The 8185-nt window shown below is 49.7% G+C and overlaps 1 long non-coding RNA gene across 1 annotated transcript; it reads right to left on the reverse strand.

Moving 5' to 3' along the window:
- Positions 1-6567: 6567 nt before the first annotated feature.
- Positions 6568-7083, reverse strand: LOC116727571 (uncharacterized). Its single transcript, XR_004340824.1, has 2 exons — positions 6965-7083; positions 6568-6915 (listed from the first exon to the last, which is right to left on the reverse strand). It is a non-coding gene; the product is annotated as an uncharacterized LOC116727571 (long non-coding RNA).
- Positions 7084-8185: the final 1102 nt, after the last annotated feature.

The raw sequence follows: 8185 nt of genomic DNA on the forward strand, positions 1-8185 counted from the left end.
CACTCTGGTAAGGTTCCCCAAAGTACATATTTTCACAACACTTTGTGCAATTTTCAGGATTTTCACCAACACTGGCCGCGCTCAGGGCTTCGCCCTGAGCACGGACAACGCACACTGGCCGCACTCAGGGCTTCGCCCTGAGCACGGACAACGCACGGACAATGCACCCTGGCCGCACTCAGGGCTACGCCCTGAGCACGGACGAGGCACCTGCCGCACTCAGGGCTTCGCCCTGAGCACGGAAGACACTCCAACAACTCCAATTTTACTTCACCCAGGAACACTCTCCACGCACTCGGGACACTCCAAAACACACTCTGGTAAGGTTCCCACAAGTACCTATTTTCACAACACTTAGTGCGATTTTCACCATTTTCACACATCCACCAACCCTGGCATATCACACATCCCCGCACTCAGGGCTACGCCCTGAGCACGGAAAACCGACTCCCAGCTCGATCCGACGCTCCTAGCGAAACTTGAAAAATCAATGGGAGTCTATGGCAGCTATAGGAAGGGGAGGGGCCAGGGCCACCAAACTCGGTGGAGACCTGGAGGGGGTCGAGACATGTATACACACCGAGTTTGGTCAGGATGGCACGTGTACTTTTTGACTTACAGAGCTTGCTCACTTTTTTTTTTATATGGGTGTCAATGGCAGCTATGTCAACGGAATGAGCTACAGCCACCAAACTTACAGGGAACCTGGGTCCCCTCCATGGGTCTCTCGAGGCCAAGTATGGGCCCCATACCTCTTTTAGTTTTTGACTTATTGAGCTTGCTCATCCGACTTTTCTGGTTTTCATCCTATATCCTACCCTAACCCTTACCCTAACCCTACCCTCTTTTACTTTTTCACTTACAGAGAGTGTACCATCGACTTTTCTGGTTTTCATCCTATATCCTTACCCTATTCTTCACTTACCCTAACCAAACACAAGATTCTTCACTTAACCTAACCTCACAGGAGTAAGAACGTCTCACAAAAACCTCTCCCAGGAACACTCTCCAGGCACTCGGGACACTCCAAAACACACTCTGGTAAGGTTCCCACAAGTACCCCAAAATACGACACTTAGAGCAATTTTTACCCTTTTTGCAAACTCCACCAACCGTGGCAAATGACATGTCTGCGGACTCGGGGGGACCGGCTGAGCACGGAAAACCCACTCCCAGCTCGATCCGACGCTCCCAGCAAAACTTGAAAAATCAATGGGAGTCTATGGCAGCTATAGGAAGGGGAGGGGCCAGGGCCACCAAACTCGGTGGAGACCTGGAGGGGGTCGAGACATGTATACACACCGAGTTTGGTCAGCTTGCCGCTTATACTTTGGAAGTTATCGAGCTTGTCCGAACTCGTCCGATGAATGGGAGTCAATGGCAGCTATGTCTTAGGAAGGGGCCACAGCCACCAAACTTGCAGGGTACGTGGGTCCCCTCAGACGATCTCTCGAGGCCAAGTATGGGCCCCATACCTCAAATACTTTTTGAGTTATCGAGCTTGTCCGAACGCGTTTTCTGGTTTTCATCCTATATCCTAACCCTAACCCTAACCCTAACCCTTACCCTTACCCTAACCCTAACCCCTAACCCTTACCCTAGTTTTTGACTTATTGAGCTTGCTCATCCGACTTTTCTGGTTTTCATCCTATATCCTAACCCTAACCCTAACCCTAACCCTTACCCTAACCCTAACCCTTACCCTAACCCTAACCCTACCCTAACCCTGAGCTTGCTCATCCGACTTTTCTGGTTTTCATCCTATATCCTTACCCTAACCCTTACCCTAACCCTACCCTTACCCTTACCCTTACCCTAACCCTACGTCTCACAAAAACCTCTCCCAGGAACACTCTCCAGGCACTCGGGACACTCCAAAACACACTCTGGTAAGGTTCCCACAAGTACCTATTTTCACAACACTTTGGGCAATTTTCAGGATTTTCACCAACACTGGCCGCACTCAGGGCTACGCCCTGAGCACGGACGAGGCACCTGCCGCACTCAGGGCTTCGCCCTGAGCACGGAAGACACTCCAACAACTCCAATTTTACTACACCCAGGAACACTCTCCAGGCACTCGGGACACTCCAAAACACACTCTGGTAAGGTTCCCCAAAGTACATATTTTCACAACACTTTGTGCAATTTTCAGGATTTTCACCAACACTGGCCGCACTCAGGGCTTCGCCCTGAGCACGGACAACGCACACTGGCCGCACTCAGGGCTTCGCCCTGAGCACGGACAACGCACGGACAATGCACCCTGGCCGCACTCAGGGCTACGCCCTGAGCACGGACGAGGCACCTGCCGCACTCAGGGCTTCGCCCTGAGCACGGAAGACACTCCAACAACTCCAATTTTACTTCACCCAGGAACACTCTCCACGCACTCGGGACACTCCAAAACACACTCTGGTAAGGTTCCCACAAGTACCTATTTTCACAACACTTAGTGCGATTTTCACCATTTTCACACATCCACCAACCCTGTCATATCACACATCCCCGCACTCAGGGCTACGCCCTGAGCACGGAAAACCGACTCCCAGCTCGATCCGACGCTCCTAGCGAAACTTGAAAAATCAATGGGAGTCTATGGCAGCTATAGGAAGGGGAGGGGCCAGGGCCACCAAACTCGGTGGAGACCTGGAGGGGGTCGAGACATGTATACACACCGAGTTTGGTCAGCTTGCCGCTTATACTTTGGAAGTTATCGAGCTTGTCCGAACTCGTCCGATGAATGGGAGTCAATGGCAGCTATGTCTTAGGAAGGGGCCACAGCCACCAAACTTGCAGGGTACGTGGGTCCCCTCAGACGATCTCTCGAGGCCAAGTATGGGCCCCATACCTCAAATACTTTTTGAGTTATCGAGCTTGTCCGAACGCGTTTTCTGGTTTTCATCCTATATCCTAACCCTAACCCTAACCCTTTCACCAACACTGGCCGCACTCAGGGCTTCGCCCTGAGCACGGACAACGCACACTGGCCGCACTCAGGGCTTCGCCCTGAGCACGGACAACGCACGGACAATGCACCCTGGCCGCACTCAGGGCTACGCCCTGAGCACGGACGAGGCACCTGCCGCACTCAGGGCTTCGCCCTGAGCACGGAAGACACTCCAACAACTCCAATTTTACTTCACCCAGGAACACTCTCCACGCACTCGGGACACTCCAAAACACACTCTGGTAAGGTTCCCACAAGTACCTATTTTCACAACACTTAGTGCGATTTTCACCATTTTCACACATCCACCAACCCTGGCATATCACACATCCCCGCACTCAGGGCTACGCCCTGAGCACGGAAAACCGACTCCCAGCTCGATCCGACGCTCCTAGCGAAACTTGAAAAATCAATGGGAGTCTATGGCAGCTATAGGAAGGGGAGGGGCCAGGGCCACCAAACTCGGTGGAGACCTGGAGGGGGTCGAGACATGTATACACACCGAGTTTGGTCAGGATGGCACGTGTACTTTTTGACTTACAGAGCTTGCTCACTTTTTTTTTTATATGGGTGTCAATGGCAGCTATGTCAACGGAATGAGCTACAGCCACCAAACTTACAGGGAACCTGGGTCCCCTCCATGGGTCTCTCGAGGCCAAGTATGGGCCCCATACCTCTTTTAGTTTTTGACTTATTGAGCTTGCTCATCCGACTTTTCTGGTTTTCATCCTATATCCTAACCCTAACCCTAACCCTAACCCTTACCCTAACCCTAACCCTTACCCTAACCCTAACCCTACCCTAACCCTGAGCTTGCTCATCCGACTTTTCTGGTTTTCATCCTATATCCTTACCCTAACCCTTACCCTAACCCTACCCTTACCCTTACCCTTACCCTAACCCTACGTCTCACAAAAACCTCTCCCAGGAACACTCTCCAGGCACTCGGGACACTCCAAAACACACTCTGGTAAGGTTCCCACAAGTACCTATTTTCACAACACTTTGGGCAATTTTCAGGATTTTCACCAACACTGGCCGCACTCAGGGCTACGCCTGAGCACGGACGAGGCACCTGCCGCACTCAGGGCTTCGCCCTGAGCACGGAAGACACTCCAACAACTCCAATTTTACTACACCCAGGAACACTCTCCAGGCACTCGGGACACTCCAAAACACACTCTGGTAAGGTTCCCCAAAGTACATATTTTCACAACACTTTGTGCAATTTTCAGGATTTTCACCAACACTGGCCGCACTCAGGGCTTCGCCTGAGCACGGACAACGCACACTGGCCGCACTCAGGGCTTCGCCCTGAGCACGGACAACGCACGGACAATGCACCCTGGCCGCACTCAGGGCTACGCCCTGAGCACGGACGAGGCACCTGCCGCACTCAGGGCTTCGCCCTGAGCACGGAAGACACTCCAACAACTCCAATTTTACTTCACCCAGGAACACTCTCCACGCACTCGGGACACTCCAAAACACACTCTGGTAAGGTTCCCACAAGTACCTATTTTCACAACACTTAGTGCGATTTTCACCATTTTCACACATCCACCAACCCTGTCATATCACACATCCCCGCACTCAGGGCTACGCCCTGAGCACGGAAAACCGACCTCCCAGCTCGATCCGACGCTCCTAGCGAAACTTGAAAAATCAATGGGAGTCTATGGCAGCTATAGGAAGGGGAGGGGCCAGGGCCACCAAACTCGGTGGAGACCTGGAGGGGGTCGAGACATGTATACACACCGAGTTTGGTCAGCTTGCCGCTTATACTTTGGAAGTTATCGAGCTTGTCCGAACTCGTCCGATGAATGGGAGTCAATGGCAGCTATGTCTTAGGAAGGGGCCACAGCCACCAAACTTGCAGGGTACGTGGGTCCCCTCAGACGATCTCTCGAGGCCAAGTATGGGCCCCATACCTCAAATACTTTTGAGTTATCGAGCTTGTCCGAACGCGTTTTCTGGTTTCATCCTATATCCTAACCCTTACCCTAACCCTACCCCTTACCCCTAACCCTAACCAACCTAACCCCTAACCCTTACCCTACCCTAACCCTAACCACCCTAACCCTTACCCTACCCTAACCCTAACCCTAACCCTTACCCTACCCTAACCCCTAACCCCTTACCCTTACCCCCTACCCTACCCTTACCCTAACCCTTACCCTAACCCTTACCCTAACCCTACCCTACCCTTACCCTAACCCTAACCCTAACCCTAACCCTAACCCTAACCCTTACCCTTACCCTAACCCTAACCCTAACCCTTACCCTAACCCTAACCCTTACCCTAACCCTAACCCTTACCCTAACCCTAACCCTACCCTACCCTACCCTAACCCTTACCCTAACCCTAACCCTAACCCTAACCCTCAAAGCCTATGGGAAAATTTTGCCACTTCGGACCGTGACCCTAACCCCTTACCCTAACCCTAACCCTAACCCTAACCCTAACCCTACCCTAACCCTAACCCTAATTTTTCAAACAGTTGAGTTGGGTACAAAATAAATTTAACAACACAATTTTTAAATTGGATCAATTAGGCCACCCTAAATTAAAAAATTGTGTTTATCTAATCACATGCAAAATTTGTAAAATGAATTATGTCGGCGAGACGGGAAACACCCTCCTCACCCGTTTTGTCCAACACAGACATAATATTCAAAAGCAAAAAAAGACACATGTACCCCTAATTCGACACTTTATGAGACACGGTTGGACCTCTGTCTCGGCTCTGGTGCTGGAATCTAATCCGGACTGGTCTCCAGCCCAGAGGAGGAGAGCTGAAAGGCTCTGGATCCACAGGTTGGACACCAAGATCCCCAGGGGCCTCAATGAGAGATAGGCTGCACTGTTGTTTCTCCTGGCGGGACGTGCCCGTGCATCTGGGGAGGGAAGAGGGTAAGAGGCATTGGTTTGGGGAACCAATATTGGTTTCCTGACCTTTGACCTTGAACCCAAACCCTGCTCCAACCCGCAACACTCGTCCTAACCCCTAACCCTTACCCTGACTCATTAAATCCCAATTGTTAAGATTTCACAGGATTTGCACTCAGGAGGCTGATTTCAAAGAAGCTACCAAAACGCTGTTCTCCGCCTTGGCCAACAGAGGGTACTGTCGCTCTTTTTTAAGAAAATGTTTTTAAATCCTTTTTGGAAACCAAGCCTATCGATGTTTCCCCTCTGTTGCCTTTTGTGACTACATTTTCTCCATCCTCAATCAAATTGGTCAAAGTTATTAAAGACAATTTTCAAAAGCTGACTCAGGAAACAAAAATACTAGGAGATTATAGAATTATTGGAGCTTTTAGAAGGAATAAAAATCTTAGAGATTTTTTAATAAAGCTAAAATTCCACCTTTGACTCAACCTAGAATCAGGGGTGATGTACAGTTTTTCCAGCACCTTAAATGGTTGCGTAGTTTTTCCAATAATAAGGTTTTCTCATCCAAATGTAAAGGCAATCCATATTCCAAAAATTGTGTTTACCTCATAACCTGTAAAAAGTGTGGATTACAATATGTGGGAGAGACAAGAAACACCATGAGAATTAGATTTGCACAACATAAACATAACATTCTCAAAAAGAAAAAAACACAAACACATTTAGTGAATCACTTTTTATTACATGGATGGCAGGCGGTTTCTGCCACGGTGATTCAAACCAATCCGAGGTGGAAAGTAAGTGAACGACGGAAAGCCGAGAGGATTTGGATTTCAAAATTGGACACCAAACATCCTAAAGGCCTCAATGAAAAATTCAATTAGCTACTAAAAGTTTAGAAATGTTTATCTCCTACATGCTATTTAATACGCTTTGTAATATGATTATTATTTATTTTTTCTTTTTATGGTCTCACCTTACCAAGTTTATCCTAATCCTAACCTTTGTGATTTTTAATGCCTATACTTAACCAATTTATCCTGAACCTAACCTCTGTGATCTTTAATGCCTAACCCTAATTGATTTCTCCTAATTCTGACCTTTGTGACCTTTAACACCTAACCCTAACCAATTTTTCTAACCCTAACCTGTGTGACTTATAAGGGACAAATTTAATTATATTTTATAGTGGGAATGGGTTCCAGGAGGTTCAGAGACGATGATGGCCTGTGCATAACAAATTCTGGTCGCCTTCGGCGACAGAATTTAATTTTGTTTCCCCTTACCCTAACCCCTAACCCTAAGAACGTCTCACAAAAACCTCTCCCAGGAAACACTCTCCAGGCACTCGGGACACTCCAAAACACACTCTGGTAAGGTTCCCCCAAGTACATATTTTCACAACACTTTGTGCAATTTTCAGGATTTTCACCACACTGGCCGCACTCAGGGCTACGCCCTGAGCACGGACGAGGCACCTGCCGCGCTCAGGGCTACGCCCTGAGCACGGACGAGGCACCTGCCGCACTCAGGGCTTCGCCCTGAGCACGGAAGACACTCCAACAACTCCAATTTTACTTCACCCAGGAACACTCTCCACCCACTCAGGACACTCCAAAACACACTCTGGTAAGGTTCCCCAAAGTACCTATTTTCACAACACTTTGTGCAATTTTCAGGATTTTCACCAACACTGGCCGCACTCAGGGCTTCGCCCTGAGCACGGACAACGCACACTGGCCGCACTCAGGGCTTCGCCCTGAGCACGGACAACGCACGGACAATGCACCCTGGCCGCACTCAGGGCTTCGCCCTGAGCACGGAAGACACTCCAACAACTCCAATTTTACTTCACCCAGGAACACTCTCCACGCACTCGGGACACTCCAAAACACACTCTGTAAGGTTCCCACAAGTACCTATTTTCACAACACTTAGTGCGATTTTCACATTTTTCACACATCCACCAACCCTGGCATATCACACATCCCCGCACTCAGGGCTACGCCCTGAGCACGGAGAACCGACTCCCAGCTCGATCCGACGCTCCTAGCGAAACTTCAAAAATGAATGGGTGTCTATGGCAGCTATAACAACGGATGGGGCCAGGGCCACCAAACTCGGTGGAGACCTGGAGGGGGTCGAGACATGTATACACACCGAGTTTGGTGACATGTCATCCTACGGTTCGGAAGTTATGGAGCTTGATCACTTTTTTTTTGTATGGGTGTCTATGGCAAGCTATGTCAACGGAAGGAGCCACAACCACCAAACTTACAGGGTACGTGGACATGTTCCCAAGGACTCTCGAGGCCAAGTATGGGCCCCCTACCTCAAAT

This window comes from Xiphophorus hellerii, chromosome 10 (genome assembly GCF_003331165.1).
Source record: "Xiphophorus hellerii strain 12219 chromosome 10, Xiphophorus_hellerii-4.1, whole genome shotgun sequence".
Taxonomy (NCBI): Eukaryota; Metazoa; Chordata; class Actinopteri; order Cyprinodontiformes; family Poeciliidae; genus Xiphophorus; species Xiphophorus hellerii.